The following is a 22,068-nucleotide window of genomic DNA, read 5'->3' as shown; positions in this document are numbered from 1 at the left end:
CCTCCCCGAGCTCTTCAAGCTCCCATTCCCACCCAGGGCCTCTCATTTGATCTCTCCATGCCTCAGGCCCTCCCCACGAGGCTCACTGTTGTACCTTCTACATTCCAGTAAGGCAGCTCCCTCCTGTTCCTTCACTGCCTGGAAGCCAATAGCGGGAGACAGTCCCCCGATCTCAGTTCCTGTGCCTGGCACCACAGCAGCAGTGGTGCCAACTGCAGGGCACCAAATCCCCTAATGTTTTTGCACTTGCTCAAAGTTCCGTAGGCTGTGGAGCTGGGTGGTGGGAGGAAGGGCTATGACCCAACCACTTGTAAGCGGTAGTCCTGTACTAAATCAGTATGGCTGCTGTGGGCGAGCCCTGGTGTGTTGCTCCAGCTGCATGGTCACAACACCACTGAAGTTTGACTCATACCAAATTTCAGTGACTGACATTGTGACCTGGCATGCAGGATCACCATACCATGCAAATTTGGTCCAGCCACCCCCCGGCCAGATATAGGGGTGTTGTGAACTAAGTTCCCTCTAAGCTGCACAGCCACGCAACTGCCTATTAAGCCCCACGCAGGGGCTCAGGGCTGTGGCGGGCAGAGGCACCCCTCCCCACCAGCCCCCGCATGGACCTGCCTGGGCTTGCCACGGCCGGGGGAAAGGAGCCCCTCCCTCAGCCAGGCCCAGCCCACTGAAGCTGCCGGGGAGAGGCGCTTCTCCCCCGGCCCCGAGCTGCTGTGTCGAGAGAGGTCTGGGGTGAGTTCTCTCTCTCCACTGCAGACCCTGGGCAGTCTACACCCCAAGCCCCTCATCCCTGGCCCCAACCCAGAGCCCACACCCCCCTGCGACCTCTGCCCCAGCCCTGATCCTCCTCCCACACTCCAAACCCCTCATCCCCAGCCCCACCCCAGAGCCTGCACCCCCAGCAAAGCCCTTCCCCGCCTGCATCCCAACCCTCTGCCTCAGCCCTGAGCCCCCTCCCACACTCCGAACTCCTCAGCCCCACCCCCACCACATGAATTTTGTTATGTGCACCAATAGAAAGGTGATGTGTCATACATCACCTCCATATTGTGCACATAACAAAATTCATTCTGCACATGGATGTAAAAAATTAGAGGGAACCCTGGTTGTGCTCTGGGCACATGGGGAGCGTTCCCATCCAGTGGAGCTTTGGGGAGTCCACTGACAACTCAACTGCTGGCAGCACTGGCTCAAGCACTGTGCGGGTAAGAGAGAGGGGAGACTCCCCAGCCGAGGGAGACCTGTGGTCCCTGTGGGAGGAGGGGGAGGCAAGTGGGGAGCAGAATGGGGTCCCTGCTAGTGGGAATTTGTCCTCCCCAAGAAATATCTGAATTGGTGCCACTGCAAAAGCAGCCCCTGGTTGCTGGGATGAGCAGTTGTAGGGAAAGTCTTGATCATCCCCAGGCTGGTGCACGTTGGATGAAATCTTTGGGGAATTTGGCTGCCAAACTCTAAGAAGTTTCTACTGAGTACATGAGAACTGAGATTTTTCAGAGGCTTATTACTTGGCCATATTTGGGGCATTTTCACAAGAATAGCACAAAACCTTTCTCTGACAGAAATGCTGTACTCCTGCCAAATGTCAAGTCCATTCTCTAAAGCATGGGGATGCTAAAGCTTCTCTACAAAATGGTTGTAAAAAAAATTTTAACACAGGAAAAGCAACATATTTTACTTTAATCTCTGTCTTGGAAATGACTGAGCCATTTTTACTGAAACTTTCCAAAAAACTTCAGCCTAAGGCATGGAAGATTTCAATTGGCACGATTAAAGTTTGGCAAAGTTATAAGCAACTGAAAACAGAGTCTGATAATGGAAAGTGTCAGGCAACTTTAATTATAGCTGTTGCTATCAGCTCCATCTACAGTAAGGAGGAAGGCTTGCCAACAAAAAAGATGTTTTAAAACAATTCTTTGGTACAGTCAAGTTGTGCCCTTTGTTAGATTAGGTAAACGCATGAACCTATTGCTACCCTCTTCCTTCCTCCCTTTCTCGCCTGTTGTTGGTCAATGGTCACACACTTGTGGAGCATTCTGTCTTACGTTAGGGCCTAAGTGTTTGGGGCAGAAAGTATGTCTTCCTTTCCATTTGTTCTGCACTTAGTACAACTGGGCCCAATCCCTTAGCTCAGCTGCTGCTGATTAAGATTTTTAACTAAATATTTGTTTTAAGTTTATTTCATTTTTTTCATGTTTTAAATATACAGTATTTTAAAATCCATATGGAGTGATGAGAAAGAGGGCTGAAATAATTTTTAGCCCAGATCTGAACTGTTGCACCATAAACAAATAATTCATTCTTTTCCTCATCTGTACATATTTCCTTTACTTTGTCAGAATACCTTCTGTCCTCTGAGGCTCCCAATCCTGCAAAGACATATGTGCAGGCTTCTCTTTAAGCACTTGGATAGCTGAGTTTGATAGAACTGCTCAACAGCTTAAAGTCAGACACGTTATCTCTTTGCGGTTCTGAGCCCTACAGCTTGTAGGTTTTTTTCTGTTTCCTCCATGCTTTTAGGTGTGGACATGCCCAGCAAGAGAATGGTGATGCTGACTCGCTGTTTCCTATTCCTTAGTGAACTGGAGGGAAAAAACACTTGTGTCTTGGGGAGACAAGCAGCTGTTTTGGGGAAACTCCTTTCTCTGAGTGGAGCAAGGGCAGCAATTTGGGGAAGGGGCAGTGAGTCTGAGACCTTCCAGACTGATGTGGAGACATTTATTTTGAAAAATCAGGAAGAAGTTGCATAGGGTGGAGTGGAAGAGGGGGAATTGTGAAGACCAAATGTTTAACTGTAGTCAATTGTAAACAGAGTGATAGTCTGTAAACAGCGGTCTCTGAATAGAATAATTAACAGGCACATGTGAAGAGATGGAAGAGAAGATGGATCCTTGCTCATCAGACATCAAAGGGCAAGCCAGACAGTGAGGAATTAAGCACCACCAGAGAAAGCCACACAGCTGAATCTACATCAGCTTTGAGGGGCTGTTAAAATATCCAGTAGCCAGGTTCTTTGAATATTAGCCTGATCTTGCATAAGTCATAAGTAATGAAAGACATAGTATGTTACCATTTCACTGTAACTTTGCTTTAATAAAAAGTTGTAAACACAATCCAGTGAAGGAGGGGCACTGCCAGGAAGGGGGGGAAGAGATGGCCCCATAATGGATGTGTAGCTGGGGCAGCTCTTCCTGTGCGGTTCGCTATGACAGATCAAAGGTTTGTGGTTTGCTATGTTATAAAGACTGATAAAGTAGGTGCTTAGGTGAGCTGATGTTTGGCCTTGTCTATACCAGCAGAGCCCCCTAGCGTAGATGCAATGTATGCCAAGATAAGGCATTTTACTACCACCATCTCTCTGAATGACATTACCTATGCCGATAGACACACTTTTCTGTCAGCACAACTGCATCTACACTGAGGTTTTGCCAGCATGGCTGTATCAGTTAGGGGTGTATGTGTGTTTTTCACACCCCAGCCCACATAGCTATGCCGACAACATATTGTAGTGCAGACCTGGCCTTTACTCTGACAGCTCAAAGTAGGATCAGAAAGCAGAGGAGATGCTACAGAGATGGGAGGAGACGCTTCATTTTGATTGGTTGTTTTTCCTGTCTGTTGCTAACTGTGTGAAGAGAGTCCTGTAGTTAGTGCGGGTTGGCCAGTTCAATAGGAAACAAATGAACAGGGAAAGGGATAAAAAGAATTTTTTTGTATATACGCTGAGATGCTTCCCAAAGAGTCTGAGGCAAGGAGAGGCTCTTTAAAGCTTGGTCTACCCATAAAACTTAGGTCGACATACCTATGTTGCTCAGAGGTGTTAAAAATTCACACGTCAGAGAGATGCAGGTAAGCTGACCTAAGTCCCAGTATAGTCACCACTGGGCCAATGGAAGAATTATTCCATCGACCTCGCTCCTATCCCTCGAGGGGGTGGATTTACTACAGCAATGAAAAAACCTCTTCCCTGACTGCAGTAAGTGTGTACACTACAGCATGGCAGCTGTGCTGCTGCAGCACCTGCAATGCAAACATACCCTAAAGAGAGAAAAGTTATTTACAAAAGCCAAAACCCACTGAGTCTCCTCTATAAACTGCTGTGGCGATTGATTTTTGGCTCTTTTATAACATTTGTTGTTGTATCTAAATTTGAATTCAAAATTCTAGAATTTTCCAGCCCATTTACTAAATGTTCTGTTGGTCAGTTGAGAAGTAAAAGAAAAATCCAAGTCAGGAAGGAAGGAAACAATCTTTCTTTGTATCTCAACCAAGAGTGCATATGAGGCCGAGCAGAACAAACCAGAGAACCTGAGGCCAAGCAACTTGAGATTCCCAGTGTCTTGGGTGGTCTTTGCCGTTAAATTCCATTACCGTCATTTGTGGAGGATGTTTGTCTTCAAAACCTGACTGAAATTGAGGTAAGAACATTTCCTAACCAGTCTGTACAGTATATCGTGAGCAGAGCACGTTTGTTAGCCTGATATTTTTTGGCCTAAAACTGCCAATTTAGAATGTGTGCCCCAAACTTAAATGAGCTGATCTTGGAGGCTAGGGACATGGTCAGGCCCTATTTAAGTTTCCTGGCACAGACGGATGTATGTTTATGCTGTAAAAGCAGCTTTTGCCTGCCCTAGCCATAGCTCCACAAACAATATTTTTCCAAGGGGCAAGAGAAATCTGAGAGAGGCTGGGGCAGGAAGTGTATGTGATAAAACACACTGATCCTATCCCCTGACACTATCTCCCCCCCCAAAGCCTCCTCTGAGTTCAGGTGTGCAGTGTGTAGCTCTGTGGATTTTAGGGAGAATTGAGTGGGGCACACAGTTGCCCTAGATACTTTGCCCTGCTTCTCTGCCCCCTTTGGCCCTCTGGGTGATGTGTACTTACCAGGGGCACATAGCAATGTCTGTACCTCCCAACTGCAGGGACTACAGTTGTAACATGTCCTGGCATGGGGTGCACAAAATGGGGAGGGGCTCTTTGTTTCTTTCCCATCAACCCTGTGCATAGGCCAGTCAGAATTTGACCCTAGGTGAGCAAGACAATTGTCCTCTAACAACCTCTTTACCACTCCTCCCAAAGAGAGAGCAGTCTGAGCTCCCTGCTTAACCACACATTTCACAGCGATTCCATCTACCCCCACCACCAGTGGAAATCAAAGGTGGATCAGCTCTTATGAATCCAGAAAAAATACATTACTCATCTTACCTGGCCTATTTGTCCCACTTCCACTAGCAATTTTCCCAGAGACAGACTCTGTGTATGACTAATGGGATTTCTTTTGGGTTAGACGTTCCAAGGTTGTCTATTCAAGGGAAGAAATTTCATGTTTCAGCAACTTAGATGTTGGCTGCAGTTACTGAAAAGAATGGAATTGCATTTAGTCTTTTAAAATCCTTATAGGCCTGGCTGAAAAACAGAAAAATCATTTTAGCGTTGCATGTCTGAGAGGTCAGTGAGGCAGTGTTCTTTGCTGGCACACAATAGACAATGTCTCAGTAATCCCACTTCCCAGGCTGGCGGAGATAAAGCATATTATACAGTAAATCAATTTCATCTTTAACAAAAGGGTCTGCCATTACTGTTCTCTAGAAATCCCTCACTAGCCAGGTGTGTAGCAGCATGAACCTACAGTACACACTCCCACCAGTTAATGTATTTGCACCAGTCCTTCACTTTAGCAAATTCTTATATGGGATTATATTGTTGCCCAGCATAAAACAGGAGGATTTTGAGAGGGACAATGGGCTTGTAGCTGAGGCTCCAGAGTGGGCCTCAGAAGTTCTGGGTTTAGTTCCTTGTTCTGCCACATATTTCCTGTGTGACCTTGTGCACATTACTTAATCTCATTGTGTCTCAGTAATTAAATTCTCTGTGCTTCTATCATCTGTAAAATCATCCCTTCCTCTGTCTTTTCTATTTAGAATAGAAGCTCTTTGGGCAGGGATTGTATTCTACTATGTGATTATGCAGCCCCTAGCCCAATGGGGCCTTGAGCTTATCAGGGAACAATAAGTGCTACTGTAATATGAATAAATAATAATAAAAAAGGCCAGATGCCTGGCCCCCATCCAGTTCCTTTTCACTTCTCAGAAAAGCAGCTGGGAAGCTGCTCAGCAAAGTAGCCTGTAAAGCTGCCCCTAATGGGCAGGCAGTGATTTCCTTGGCATCGGGGAATCCTCAAGTGGCACAGAGCTGGCATATGGGTATTTGGGGGACTTGTCTGCAGTTGCAGAGTTTGCTGCTGGAGTGCAGTGATCCTGGTCCAGTGGAATGAACCCTAGGCCAGTGTAAATTAGAGAAGCCCATTATGCCAGGGGTTGAATTGGACCCTGGTTGTACCCAAATTCAGGGGAGTGGAAAGGTGGCATTAGAGTCACAGTCTTTTTGTCCTTACAACTGCTTTGAAAACAGGGGCAATCTTATTGGAAAGTTTGGTCTTCACCATCTCCTTATTTATTTACCCCTTGTTGTCTGAATTCTTATCTCTTTAACCTGCACTGTGATGTCAGCAGTCACTGTCCTTTGAAGGGCACAGTGTCAGAGCTCTTGGCAACTCACCACACAAGGAATTAGGGTACATGGTATAATCTGGACAAAGCATCCTCTGACGCTTCTTTTGTCCTGACTGGGGATGTAGAGGAATGTTACTGTTTTCAAAATGGCTTTTCACCTTGAGCCTGACCCAGCGCCCATTGAAGTCAATGGGGGTTTGTTATTGACTTCAGTGGAAGATGGCTTGGGCCCTTTATCAGAAAGTTTACTGTTTGCTTCAAGTTTGATCTCCATGTGATATATCTGAAAGCTTTCAATTATCACTCTGCCTGTTGAAATGGGAAATTGACTAACTGTTATCTCTGTTAGCTTGTCAAATTAAGATTGGTTCCATCAGATCATGATTAAATTTATGCTCAGCAAGGTTGCTATTGAGTACTTTATGTCTGATCCTACTTTGGTGATGACTTTTTTTTTTTTTTTATCCCTCCTGTTCCCTTCCCCATCTGACAACTCCCTTTTGAGGGCAGAGAGATGCCGGCTATGTGTTTGTCTTTTACAAAGGATGCTAATCTTGTTTGGACCTCCTATTTTACCCCCTCCACTCAGCTGGGGACACAGCCTCTTCCGTTGTAGGGACTGAGTAGCAAATAATCCGGATTTAGTGGTCCATGAAATTAAGAGAACTAGTGATTCTCACACCAGCACTTTGACCATTTATCTCTTTGTGAGAACTTGTTAATCCTCAAGAAGCTGTTTGAAAATGACAGATTCCCAACATTGTTTCTTTGCTCTCACATGTTTAGTATGTATTTGGCTAATCTAAGTCAAACAAGAGTTGACTTCAGCATTCATTGCCCACTGTGATGTCCTTATCAAAGTCCTTATCTTTTTCTCTGGGTCCAAGTAACAGGGTCCTTGCCTCCATTTTCTATTAATCACAGTTACCTGTGGCACTGCAGAGACATTGAGGGCCATGTTTTCCGAAGAGCTGAGGTCTCCTGCATCCAAGTTCATGCCACGTGGAGGGCCCCATTTTGAAGAGTGTGCCATTCTGCCCCTGCCAGCATGACCTTATGTGCGAGGTCATGCCAGAAGGGGGCAGAGCAGCACACTCTTCAGAATGACATCTCCCATCAGATACCGACAAAACCATGTCCAGTTTTGTCTGAATAATGGACAGGGGACAAACCCTAGAAAAGCAGGACTGTCTGGTTTAATACAGGATGAGTGGCCAACCTACCTGAATCCTCCTGAGAGATCGCAGTGAAACTTCCATGGAGATATTCTGCAGTCCTCTCCCAAAGGTTTGTAGTGATGGCAGCCTTATTTCTTCCTCTGTGGTAAGACACCACCCCCGCCAGTGGGCGATAACTTCAGCAGGCACCATTGCAGTACACAGTCGAGAAGCATATGGGTGAGAGCAGCTTTGAGACACCAGCAGCTGTCCTCTCTCTGCCTTTGTTACCCTCCGGAGTGAGATATCAGTTAAAATCACTATTGCCTGTGGAAAATGGTGCCAGTATTCAGTGTCATTGTCCTATACTCACAGTTTCATGCAACCGAGCAATTCCCCCCTCATTTCCCTCACCCCGATGGGCCATGTTCACCATGGTTGGTGCTCTGAATGGCACCATGCACAAGCAATCCCAAGCAGAAGTGTCCATAAGCATCTGGTTTAAAACTTTAGGGAAGGGAGTTCTGAATCTTAACTTTCGGTGTCCGTTGTGACTATACTGACATTGGTACCTCTGTGTGTTTTATCTGCAGCTGCTGTCATTGCAGCCTTGTGGTAGTCTTCCCCTCCACACCCGCAGACTCCTGAGCCAGATAAGGACGAGAAAGAAGATGACTCAGGATGACATGTTCAGTGAGATCCTGCAAGCCAGTGCTGCATCAGACTGTGAGCAAAGGGCCTGGAGGCTGAGTATTGCAGACAGCATGGGAAGGAAAGAGCAGGCAGGACAGTCGTCTCTTTTCCAACCTGAAAAGTCCCACTCTTGTAAATCTCTGCTCATATAGAAGCTGTTCCATTCCCCTAATCATTTTTGTTGCCCTTTTCTGTATCTTTTCCAATTCCAGTTCCAATATAACTTTTTTGAGATGGGGTGACCACATCTGCACGCAGTATTCAAGATGTGGGCATACCATGGATTTAAATAGAGGCAATATAATATTTTCTGTCTCATCTATTCCTTTCCTAATGATTCCCAACATTCTGTTAGCTTTTTTGATTGCTGCTGCACATTGAGTGGATGTTTTCAAAGAATGGTCCACAATGACTCCAAGATCTCTTTCTTAAGTGGTAACAGCTAATTTAGACCACCATCATTATATATGTGTAGTTGGGATTATGTATTCCAATGTGCATTACTTTGCATTTATCAACATTGAATTTCATCTGCCATTTTGTTGCCCAGTCACTCAGTTTAGTAAGATCCCCTTGTAACTCTTCGCAGTCTGCTTTGGACTTAACTATCTTGAGTAGTTTTGTATCATCTGCAAATTTTACCACCTCACTGTTTACCCTTTTTCCAGATCATTTATGAATATGTTGAACAGCACTGATCCCAGTACAGACCCCAGGGGGACACCTCTATTTACCTCTCTCCATTCTGAAAACTGATCATTTATTCCTACCCTTTGTTTCCTATCTTTTAACCAGTTACTGATTCACGAAAGGACCTTCCATCTTATCCCATGACAGCTTACTTTGCTTAAGAGCCTTTGATGAGGGGCCTTGTCAAAGGCTTTCTGAAAATCTAAGTACAGTATATCGACTGGATCACTCTTATCCAGATGCTTGTTGACCCCCTCAAAGAATTCTAATAGATTGGTGAGGCGTGATTTCCCTTTACAAAAACTACGTTGACTCCTCTCCAAAAATCATGTTCATCTATATGACTGATAATTCTGTTCTTTTCTATGGTTTCAATCAATTTGCCCAGTACTGATGTTAGGCTTACACACAACTCAAAGGATCAGGGACAACTACAGTGTGATAATCATAAATGTTCAGCAAGTGGCACAAAATTAATAGGGGCATTGACAGTGTAACATTCACAGTTGTGCACCAAGCAACACACAGTTCTTAAGAGGGCCCAAAACAGCAGGCCAGATAGAGCACTGTCTACCACAACGTATTCCTGTGGCTCACTGTTAAAGTGCTCTTTCAAAGCCTCCCTGAGCTGAATAGCTCCATATTGAGCTCTTCTAATAGCCTTTGTGTCTGGCTGTTCAAACTCAGCACACAGCTGCTCCAACTCCACCCTCTACCCCGGCAGCAACTTCCCTCCACTTTGCTTCACAGATAGGCAGGACACAGCAGGCAGCTGTAACCATTGGCGTGTTTTATTTACTGGGATCCAGTCTTGTGAGTAAACAATGCCAGTGTCCCTTCAATCTACCAAAAGTACATTCATCTGTCATTCTGCACCTGTTGAGCTGGTATTTGAATCTTTCCTTGGTGGTGTCAAGGTGGATTTCTTTCCCATCAATGGGAAAGAAAGGGCCTGCTTAAAGCTTTCTTAACATTCCTGTGTCCTTAAAAATGTGAGTGTTATGCATCTTCCCTGACTGGCCAACACTGATATCAGTGAAGCATCCCCAGTGATCCACCAATGCTTGCAGAACCACAGAAAAATAGCTCTTTCTGTTGATGTACTCTGTGGCAAGGTGGCCTGGTGCCAAAATAGGGATATGCATGTTGTCTTTTGCTGCACCACAGTTCAGGAACCCCATTGCTGCAAATCAATCCAGTAAGTCCTGCACATTACCAACAGTGACAATACTATGCAGCACCAGACGATTAATAGCCTTGCATGCTTTCATCACAACAGCTCCCAGAGTGGATTTTCCAGCTCCAAAATTGTTTCCCATTGACCGGTAGCAATTTGGCATTGCAAGTTACCACAGAGCAATCAACACTTGCTTCTCCACTATCAGCAGAGCTCTCATTTTGGTGGCCCTGTGCTACAGGGCTGGGATGAGCTCAGCATACAGATCCAGGAATGTGGCCTTGGGCATTGAAAAGTTCTGCAGCCACCGATCATCATCCTAAATCTGCATTATGATGTGATCGCACCAGTCAGTGCTCATTTCTCCAGTCCAAAGGCGGCGCCCCACTGTCTGCAGCTGCTCTGTGAATGCCAATAACCTTGAAATGGTTCTCACTATGTCCCACAGCAATCTGTCCTCCAAGAAATCGTCATGTTCCCCACTGATTTCGTTCTTCTTACAGCTTTGCAAATACTGGCGGATCATGCATCTTGTGCTTGCAACACTTATGACAATAGTGCAGAGATCTGCAGGGTCCATGCTTCTGTCACAGATGGTGGACAGTGAGGTGGGCTATGCGGGATCGTGCAATTTTTAAAAACAGTGCAAAAATTATGGAAAATAGATAACATTGTAGGATGGAGACATTTGCATGCAGGGTCAGTTGACCCCTTTCTCCCAATCACCCCTGCATGACTCGTTTCTGCCCCCACCATACATTGCCAAACTTCCCAAAAGACAATGTGCCAGATGGTGGTGTGTTACACACTAGGATACCTCCCCATGGTGCGCACACTGTGTATCTACATAAGCATTCCTGGTGAGTACATGCAGTGCCGATGCAAGAAGCCAAGCATGCAAATGCACAAGCGATATGCTAACTGTGGCAGCTTTATGCTGATGTAACGTGTGTCAGCAAAAGTTCGTAATGTAGATATGACCTGATTTGAATCTGATGTCTGAATTCCAAAAGGGAGAATTGGATCTGTGAATGATCCCACATGCAGCTTAGACTGGATGGCAGCTATTCGAATGTTTGACAATCCGCCAAAGAGACTTTTGGCAGAGGTTTTAATTTATTGGGGAACAGGTTGCTGGACAAACACCAGGACTCTACATCCACTTGCTTCTGAAGAAGGATGAGGGAGCGGCTGGTACATCACAAAAGCAGTTCGCTGTTGCACTGGGTCACATTTTCAATTTCCTTAATCAGAACCAACAAAGTTTGCTAATAAATATTGGATAAAAATCAATAGCAGTATTCCACCAGGCTATCCACTTCTGATGGTGCAACACAAAGGCTCTACCCAATTAATTACTTTTGCCCACAAATGCCATTAATTATGTCATTAAAAAGGATAATGGAATCACATGGCTTGTTAGACATCAGTAACGGAGACTGTATGTGTGGTGATGAAATGTTACTGTAATAAGATGTCTTTATAATGTGTTAGACAATCTTAAGTTTTTATCCAGTTGATAATACTGTTTGTGGAGCATTATGCTACATTTTCTTCAATGGGTTATAATAAATAACATCAGTTTGGAAACTTCAGCAGTGAATAAAGGCAAGTGACTCTAATGAGTCTCTCACTGATAATACAACTTGTATTCACAATAAACGTGCCTTTAATCGTATGTAGTTTAAATATTTTGCCATTTTTCTTGTTGAAGGACCCTACCTTTATTGAAATCAGTGGCAAAACTCTCATTGACTTTAATGTCAGGAGAACAGGGCTATGAGCTAGGGTGACAGAAAGCATGGCACGTTCTGTAAGCCACCATAATAACCTTTCCTGGGTACAGTTCACAAAGCATAAACAATGAAAACGAAAAAATAAATAGAAAAATTGAAATGGCAAAAGTACACTTTTCCACAGTAAAATTGACCTCTCCAACACCTTCCTATACTTGGAAAAACCCTCTTTTGTTTTCAGTTAGTGGAATCTGCAAAAATTATCCGCTGTTTGCATGAATTAATAGCTAGATGTTTTGTATCTGTTGCAACAAACTCTGAGAATCCAGGGAAGCAATATTCTGTGTTGGCACATAACAGTTTTACAGGTATTAAGGCCAGAATAGAACCAGTACAGTGATCTAGTCTGACCTCCTGCATAACAAAGGCTATAGAATTTCACCAAGTGGTTTCTGCATCACACCCATAACTTCTTATTGAGCAGATGCAATAATTCAAAATAATGTACAGTTGTCTCTATTCTCTACTGGACCTAAACAGAATAGAAACACAAATAAGGTGCTTTGCACATTCTTGTCTTTTTGTTGTTGTTGTTGTTGTTTCTTTTGCTTTTTGGTTGCTTTTTTAAAAAGACTTGCTAGCTAGTAAGTCTACTGCTGCAAAAAGTAATATTTGTATATTTGTTTATCACTTTTCACAACAGACTTACTAGCTAGCTGGGAGGCAATGAAAAGTGACACTAACAAACATACAAATATCAATTTTCACCGCAGACTTACTCAGACAAGTCAGGGGACAAATTAAGCCCTGGATGGGGAGGTGGATAGGGAGACAGTGGGGGCAGCTGGGGCCGGGGTGATGTGTGTGATGGGGGGCGGGGTCTTGGCACCCACAGATGGGATTCAGGGTCGGAGCCCGAAGCCCCACAACCGGAGCCTGCCACCCTAGGGCTGAAGCACGAGCCTCACTGTCCCTGGGAAGGTGGGGAACCCAACTGGCTGCCTGCTCCTCTGGAATTTGTGGCTTCAGAGCGGGGCAGGGCTAAAACCCTGCTGGTTGTCCTGGGGGAAGGGCCACTTCTTTGCTTTGCACCCCAACCCGCACCCACAGTCACTGCCCAGGAGTCTGTGGCCGCAAGAAAAGCCCCTGCTGGACGCATTTGAGAAACGCTAAAATTAAATAATTTTTCACAGCCTTGAATGATGTAGTTGGGTAGACCTAACTTTTTAGAGTAGAGCAGGCCTTAGTCTTTCACTTTAAGGCAGGTTTTCCAGACCTTGAATTATTCTTCAAGATCTTTTTCTGAACCCTTTCCAATTTGCCTACATCCTTTTCAAAGTGTGGACACCAGAACTGGCTACAATATTCCAGCAATGGTCTCACCAGTGCTGCACACAGTAGCAATACCACCTCCCAACTTCTATTCAGTATTCCTCTATTTATAAATCAAAAGTTAATCACTGCATTGCATTGGGAGCTCATGTTCAGTTGGTTGTCTACCATGACCCCGTAAGTCCCTTTCAGAGTCACTGCTTTACAAAATATACTGCCCCCTCCTCTAAGTGTAACTTACGTCTGTTGTTCCTACATGCATGACCTTGCATTTGCCAGTATTAAAAAACATGTTACTCAAGTAAGCTTAGTTCCACGTTACTCAAGTGTCTGAGCTCTGCAGATGACACTCCACCAATGTTTGTGTCATCTGTAGGCTTTACCCACAATTATTTTATATTTTCTTCCAGGTTATTGATAATGATATTGAATAGCCTTGGGCTGAGAATAACTCCCCGTGGAACCCCATTAGAAACAACTCCACTGAATGACGATTCTCCATTTATAATTACTTTTTGAGATCCATCAATTAGTCAGCTTTTTATCTATTTAATATATGCTACATTGATTTTGTATACTGCTAATTTTTTAAATCAGAGTGTTGTGTGGTACTAAGTCAAATGTCTTACGGAAGTCTAAGTATATTGTGTCATCAAAGTTAACTTTATCAACCAAACATAAAATCTGCTCAAAAAGATATCAAGTGTTTGATGAGATGTATTTTCCTTAAAACCATGCTCATTGGCATTAATTATACTACCATCCTTTAATTCTTTACTGACTGCAGATGCCTTCCCATGATTCTGACTGACAGCAATGTCAGGCTAACCAACTTAGAGTGATCCAGGCCATTCAGTTTACCCTTTTAAAATATTGGCATCTTATTAGCTTTTTCCAGTCCTCGGGGACTTCCCCAGTATTCTAAGATATGTCAAATAGCAGCATGATTGGCTCTCAGAACTCAGCATTTTTAAAAAAAACCTCTTAGGTGGAAGTTATCTGGACTATAGGTGTAAAACTGTTGAACTTCTGAGGCTGCTCTTTAACATCCTGCATGGTTACTGTTGGAATAGAAAGTATTCCTTGCCAATGTTAAGACACGAATACATTGTTCAGCTTCTTTCCTAATACAGAACAGAAATATCTGCCTTTTCTGCAGCATTATTGACAACTTTATCATCCCTGTCTAATAACGGATTTATACCATTCCTAGGACTTCTTTTGTTCCCGAGATATTTAAAAGATCTATCTTCCACTAATGCTACACCTTTATAAGACGCTGCATATTACAGCAAATACAAACATATAAAAGGATTGCTGGGAATGTCCATTTTTAATGTAAGGCAGAACCTCTTGTCAACTGCATGTACAGCGTGTGTAAGTCTAAAGTACAAGTGTACTGTGATAGACCCCATACAGCACATACAGGAAAACATGTTGCTTGCCAGAAAGGTTACTACTCAATAATAGCACTACTCAATATGAGTAAGAGTTGCAGACTCAGCTTCTAACCTAGCAGCCAATACAGTTCAGATACACAAATAATGGATGGCCAGATGGAGGTTAGTATCAGAAGGGGTCCTGTTGAGTTCTTTCTTTAATAATTCTTCTGTGGATTATTATTGAGTTACTTCATGAATAATGGTCTCTGTAAGGGTAATGTTAATTAATATGCTAAAAGACAAAGTAAGTCTAGAGCCAATATTATAAAATATCCTCTTTCAGCATTGCACAAATAAGTACAAAAGTGACTGGAAGAACACATCAAGTTGATACCACATTCACCTTTTAAAATTAACCAGCCATAAAGGACATGACAGCTCAGACATGGTGAGAGAGCCTGGCAATAAAGCTGATGATATTATACTTACCTTTCTGACAACTCATGTTTCAGAAAATAAGGTATCACGAGACACCTTTCATCTTTAATATACACTTTCAGGGAATAACCCTATTAATCACTGTAGCATATTATAATCTGCCAACATGGAAATACAGAACAACCTTAAATTGTTGTCTCATCAATGGCCTCGAAACTAATCCTGCTATTTTTTAAGTGCATAACCTACAATAAAATGGCTTTTAAACTTGTATTTATCTGTATGTGTTTGTATTTCCATTGTACTTCATCAGAGTGATTATGAACAAAAAGTTACATATGCTGGCAGTAGGGTGATCTTAGCAAAACAAGGATCTAGTTGGAAAGATATCTGACAAATCTGAAAAATGATTTTTTTCTTGTATATAACATGCTGTTACGACACTAGTTCTGCTTGTCTTATTCTGTATTTACTGTAGGTTTTTTTTTACATCTGTCCCTGTCTCTTTTCATCAAATATTTATCTGCAGCAGCTGAAGGAGCCTCATTTGTTTTAATTAAAAATAAGACCACCAAGCTGGGATCACTTCCTAAGCATTTCCATGCCTTGAATAGACTGGAAGTGGATCTTGAGGTTTTCCTAAGGGTGGCCCATTGACAGGCCCTCCCCCCACCCCTTGTATCCTTCCTTTTTGCTCCATGTTTATTTTTGGACAGAGAAAAGTAATCAGAGCTGCATTCTTGATATATGAACTTGTTAGGATTAATATGCACAGAGAAGGACAAAGGAAAAGGATCATACCATGTCAGGTTTGGAGTTCTGCTGTAATGAACAATTTCCTAAAACTGTGGTTTGTGGACAACAATCACTTTTATCACAGGAGCATAAAGTAAGCCCTCATCAGTTAGTTGCTGGTTTATGCCCTGTAGGCTTACATCCCTTTTACTTTTTTTTAATCTTATCTGTCTTACCTATTTAAATAGATTCTCTGTAGCTCTATCAAAAGCTTTCTATTACAGATAACGTATAATTAAGAGGGTACCTTATTTAAAAAAAATAGCCAACTTAAAATAACCGTTAGTACTAAAAATACAGTGTTGCAGAGTCACGGTGCATACCAGCACAGTTTATACCAGTGGTCACCAACCTGTCGATCGCGACTGACTGGTTGATCCTGGAGCCTCTGCCAGTCGATCATGATCTCCGGGCCTGCCTTGGCCCCACGCCGCTCCCATAAGAAGCTGGCTGCTGGCACATCTCTGAGGCCTCTGGGGGAAGGGAGAGGGCGTGAGGCAGCTCCGTGTGCTGCTGCCGCCCCCAGCACTGTCCTCGCAGCTCCCGTTGGCCAGGAACCAGCCAATGGGAGCTGCAGGGGCGGTGCTTGCGGGCAGCCCAGCCCAGAGCCTTTACCCCCTCCCACACCCTAACCCCCTACCCCAGCCCGGTGAAAATGAGTGAGGGTGGGGGGAGAGCGAGTGGCAGAGGGAGGGGGAATAGAGTGAGAGGGGTGGGGCTTCAGGAAAGGGGTTGGGTAGATCCTGGGTTGATCTTAAATTCAAAAAGTGATCTTGTGCGTAAAAAGGTTGGAGACCACAGACTTATACTATTGGTACTGCAATAGTTTTGGACCCTTTCTCAAGATCAGTGGAATATTTTGTAAGTGCTATTTTCATTTTCACACCCTTTTAGTCCAGGGGAGGAGGAATATTAGGCTACCACTCTCACAAGGCAGAGACAGCATGATGCAAAGCTTCTCCCCCACAGACCAAGGGATGAGAACATGACTGCTCTCGTATCCCAGGATCCCAATTACATCACATCATACCATTAAGTCTCTGTCCTCTGCCATCTTCATTATTTTGACTCTAATTAATAACATCTTTTTACATTACATTTTTAAAATGTATTTGAGTCTGAAGATCCTATAAAGCAATTGTCTAAGCCCCCCTCCCCCAACTAAACCATTCTTTCTCCATCTTGCATACGACTTCTCCTCACTTGAAAATTAAAAAACCCACAGTGTATCACAGGATAAAAACTATCCTACCCTCATTTAGTGAAATCACCTTCCAAAGGGCAGCCTGCTCTAGTCTCTCTTATCAATTATTTGCAGTACATTCACATTAATTCATCCTTCACTTATACAGGTATTTATCACAACTGTCTATTAGACATGAAATACTGATAAGCAGTAAAACGAAAAGCTACTTTCCCTGCTGCACAGGTGTAGATGCAGCAAAAATCACTGGGCAGAATCAGATCTTAGGTTCTAGGAATTGGGGTTTTCCTAAATTAACAGCAGGCTTAGAGATGCCAAGTTCAGACTTGTTGCATCATGAAACTAATTCATGCTCATTTAGTTTATACTCTGGCTAGGGGAAAATAAGTGTCAAAGCAGTTTGACAGGTTCAGAGTAACAGACATGTTAGTCTGTATTCGCAAAAAGAAAAGGAGTATTTGTGGCATCTTATAGACTAACCAATTTATTTGAGCATAAGCTTTTGTGAGCTACAGCTTACTTCATCGGATGCATACTGTGGAAAATACAGAAGATGTTTTTATACACACAAACCATGAAAAAATGGGTGTTTATCACTACAAAAGGTTTTCTCTCCCCCCACCCTACTCTCCTGCTGGTAATAGCTTATCTAAAGGGATCACTCTCCTTACAATGTATATGATAATCAAGGTGGGCCATTTCCAGCACAAATCCAGGTTTTCTCCTCTCCCCCCGCTCCGCCCACAAACCCACTCTCCTGTTGGTAATAGCTTATCTAAAGTGATCACTCTCCTTACAATGTGTATGATAATCAAGGGGCCCACCTTGATTATCATACACATTGTAAGGAGAGTGATCACTTTAGATAAGCTATTACCAACAGGAGAATGGGTTTGTTGGGGGTGTGTGGGAAACCTGGATTTGTGCTGGAAATGGCCCACCTTGATTATCATATACATTGTAAGGAGAGTGATCGCTTTAGATAAGCTATTACCAGCAGGAGAGTAGGGTGGGGGGAGAGAAAACCTTTTGTAGTGATAAACACCCATTTTTTCATGGTTTGTGTGTATAAAAACATCTTCTGTATTTTCCACAGTATGCATCCGATGAAGTGAGCTGTAGCTCACGAAAGCTTATGCTCAAATAAATTGGTTAGTCTCTAAAGCAGTTTGAGATAATCTTACCAACAGGCAGAAAATTACCTCATTGTAGAAGATACATTGGAAAAGGTTTTTGGGGAAGTTAAGATCAATACATTATCTTTCTTAATATGCATATTCAATTTTGCTATATGTACACTGTATACCATATACTCAGTGTATGTTACAGTGTGTGTATAATGTGGATGGGTACACTTCTGAAAAGCATCTGTGTGTCATAGGAGCCTAAGGGTTAAATTTTCAAAAATGACTTGGGTACTTAGGAGCCTCGGGCTTCAAGAGGTTCATAAATTATGTAGGCGTTTTTGAAAATTTTATCCCATATGTTGAAATACAGGCCTGTTTTCTGTTATATAATTCATATAGACTGATAAAATCACATAAGTGTAGCACTGGAGGGGATCTCAATAGATCATCTAATCCAGTGCCTTGCACTGAAAGCAGGACTAACTAACAACTTGACCAGTCCTGACAGGTGTTCGACCAACCTGTTCTTAAAAGCCTCCCATGATGGAGAGTCCACAACTTCCCTAGGCAATTTGTTCTAGTGCTTAACTACCCTGACAGTTAGGAATTTTTTCCTAATGTTCAACCTTAAACCTCCCTTACTGCAATTTAAGCCCATTGCTTCCTGGCCTATCCTCAGAAGTTGAGAACAATTTTTCACCCTCCTCCTTGTAACAACTTTTTATGTACTGTACTTTAAAACTGTTATCATCTCCCTGTTCAGTCTTCTCATCTCTAGACTAAACAACCCAATTTTTTCAGCCTTCTCTCATAGGTCATGTTTTCTAGACCTTTAATAATTTTTGTTGCTCTTCTCTGGACTTTCTCCAATTTGTCCACACCTTGCCTGAAATGTGGCACCCAGAACTGGACACAATACTCCAACTGAGGCCTTATCAGCACGGAGTGGAGTGGAAGAATTACTTTTTGTGTTCTAAGCAAGACACTCCTGCTAATACATCTCAGAATGATGTTTGGGTTTTTTTGCAACAGTGTTACACTGTTGACTCATATTTAGCTTGTGATCCACTACACCAGTGGGTCTCAACCAGGAGTATGCATACCCCTGGGGGTATGCAGTCGTCTTCTATCGGGTACATCAACTCATCTAGATATTTGCTTAGTTTTACAACAGGCTACATAAAAAGCACTAGCGTAGTCAGTACAAACTAAAATTTCATACAATGACTTCTTTATACTGCTCTATATACTATACACTGAAATGTAGTACAATATTTATATTCCAATTGATTTATAGTTGTATGGTAAAAATGAGAAAGTAAGCAATTTTTCAGTAATAGTGTGCTGTGACACTTCTGTATTTTTATGTCTGATTTCGTAAGTAAGTAGTTTTCCACATCCCTGAGCGACATAGTTATATTGACGTAACTTCGTAGCGTACACCAGGGTTCAATCACTTCTGAAAATGGAACTTAGGCTACTGCATCACATAGGTGCTTTTCAGAATTGTATCCTATACTGATCCTTATAGACAGTACTTTCATGGACATGAATTCACTATATAGAATAGCTTAACAGTATACTATAACTTTTTCAGTACGACCTTAATATTAGCATAAAGAAAAACAATAAATTATACTTTAATTGACTTATAATGCACAATTGTTATAGTTGCTTTGAACAGATCACAGGTACTGAGTATTCATGGGTTACAGTTGCAACCGAAACCAGAGATGACAAATGAGTTTAAGGCCAGTTTTCTTAAATTGGAGAGATTATGAGCTTGTCATAAGATATTAATGGAAGACTGGGGATTGCTTGCTGATGTCATTCAAATTAATAGCTAGTGGGTTACTGTAAAAGTGGAGTGCAGCTGTATGATGATCAGCCACAAAGAAACTCAGTTTTGTTTATCATCCATTTTCACTTTGTTTAGCTGAGGATTTCAGAATGCTATAGAAACCTTAAATTGTTTCTTGAGAGGATAACCTTGATTACTAAAACCATTGCTTCAGTGTAAATGGCAAGATCCAGGCCACAAATTGCTATAATTTGAACTGAGTTTTTTACTTTTTGAATATATCTGAGAATGAGAAATATTATATCCTTTGCCCCATACAGCACTTTGTGCCATTCTAGTGGTGCAAAGGGGCCATAAAGTCAACTAGTCAACTTAATTAGCTTCCTAGGAACTCTCCTGATGGAGATGGGGAATGATTGGGTGACAGAGAGATAGCATAGGGGGATCTATGTCATGCCATTCATAGCCTCCAGAGCATGGGGATGTTCCTTGAGCAGTGTAGTCTTTATGATCCCCAGCTATTACAACGCCTGTTGCAGCGGGTGCAACTTAAGTTTTGCTAGGGGATGAAATGACCCGTGGCTGACTCCAGGAGTAGGGGTATAGTTGGAGTAAAGCCAGTTTTGTACCTTCCCCCCAAGCCATGGGACCTAGATTTCTCTATACAACTTCTGATTAAATGTTTCACACATAAAAGGTGACACATCCCCTGGTGTGCCTATGGCAAGGGCAGCAAAGGGGAAAACTGGATTTTCTCATACTTAAACCGGTATACATGAGGAATATTCTCTAAGTCAATTCTCTATGCCAATGTATAACTGAGAACAGAATCAGAAACAAAGGCTGTATTCTCTCAGAAGAGAGGTAGATGTCATGGTGGTAAAAGCCCCTGAGCCCCATCTACACTATAGCTTCCACCGTTGCTATCACTAGTAGAAAATTACAAGCCTTTATTTTTTAAGCATACACTAAGTTTAGTAAAACCAAGGCTGTCAGTGACTGTCAGTTGTGACAGAAGTTTCTGTGAAGTGGATACTTTTGTCCATTAGTACTGGGTTGAGAAGCAGACACTTATAGCAGCGGTGAATGTCTGTATCCCACCACCAATCAGTTACGTCACCTAACTAGCTATTTTACACTAGGTCAGGTAATAAAATCCCTTTTAATTGGGTCCCAGTTTAAACATCAGTTAAATTCAGTTTATTGTTGTGTGAAGTTTCAGATTAAAGGAAGTTGGACAGTTCAGTGATAAACAATTATGTAATTTGTTTAGTAATGGAAATTTAGTGACAGCACTTCTCTTTAGTAAAGCCCTGTGGCCAAACACAGAGGGAAACAATTGAAATTACTGTTTTTATTTCTACAGTTTTACTTTGTAAATAAGTGATCTGTTGCATATAGAATTTGATCAGCTCAAAAATACATTATATCCAGACAGGATTTACAATCGAACAGCATGTAAGCCTGGCCTTGTTGGTCATTGGCAAAACTCCCATTGACTTCAATGAGGCCAGGATTTTACCCTCAAAGTATATTTCCTGGAAAAAACAAATATTAATTTATGATACAAAAATTCACATTTTCATCCTCCTTTCTAGGTACTAATATGGCCTTGATTGCCATTGCATTTGATCACTTTGATACCCTGGATTTTATGCTGGAACTGATCATTTTTACAGTGTTTCTGTACAAAAAAAAAATCTTATGAGAGAATGGTACTTTGGGAAAAAACGCTGACAATTACTTAAAGGATTAGTAGCTTGGGAATGTGGCTAGCGCTATTCCTGCAACATTTCCTGCGTACAGAATTCCTTAGCTTTGTAGAATTATCTGAGGCTTTCTGGAACTTGATGCCAATCTTACTATAATTAGTGAGTTAAGATTCTTTCATGTACATGATTAAAAGGCACCTTCCTTATAATTCTGAAACCAGCCCTGGAGGGAGTAGCATAGTTTCATTATGTTGCGAGGCATCACATTTGAAACACTTCGGCTCTCTGGACCAGCAAATC

General features: G+C 42.5%; 1 long non-coding RNA gene across 2 annotated transcripts in view; it reads right to left on the bottom strand.

Moving 5' to 3' along the window:
- Positions 1 to 22,068, bottom strand: part of LOC141995231 (uncharacterized) — a 65,929-nt gene that overhangs the window by 10,640 nt on the left and 33,221 nt on the right. For both annotated transcript variants that reach the window (XR_012641278.1, XR_012641277.1), the window contains exons 3-4: positions 7,748 to 8,008; positions 5,218 to 5,368 (exon numbers count right to left, since the gene is read on the bottom strand). This is a non-coding gene — a long non-coding RNA (uncharacterized LOC141995231). The remainder of the gene's footprint in view (positions 1 to 5,217; positions 5,369 to 7,747; positions 8,009 to 22,068) is intronic.

This window comes from Natator depressus, chromosome 10, assembly GCF_965152275.1.
Source record: "Natator depressus isolate rNatDep1 chromosome 10, rNatDep2.hap1, whole genome shotgun sequence".
Classification (NCBI taxonomy): Eukaryota; Metazoa; Chordata; order Testudines; family Cheloniidae; genus Natator; species Natator depressus.
The sequence above is the reverse complement of the archived record's forward strand: the minus strand, read 5'-3'. Positions and strand labels throughout refer to the sequence as shown.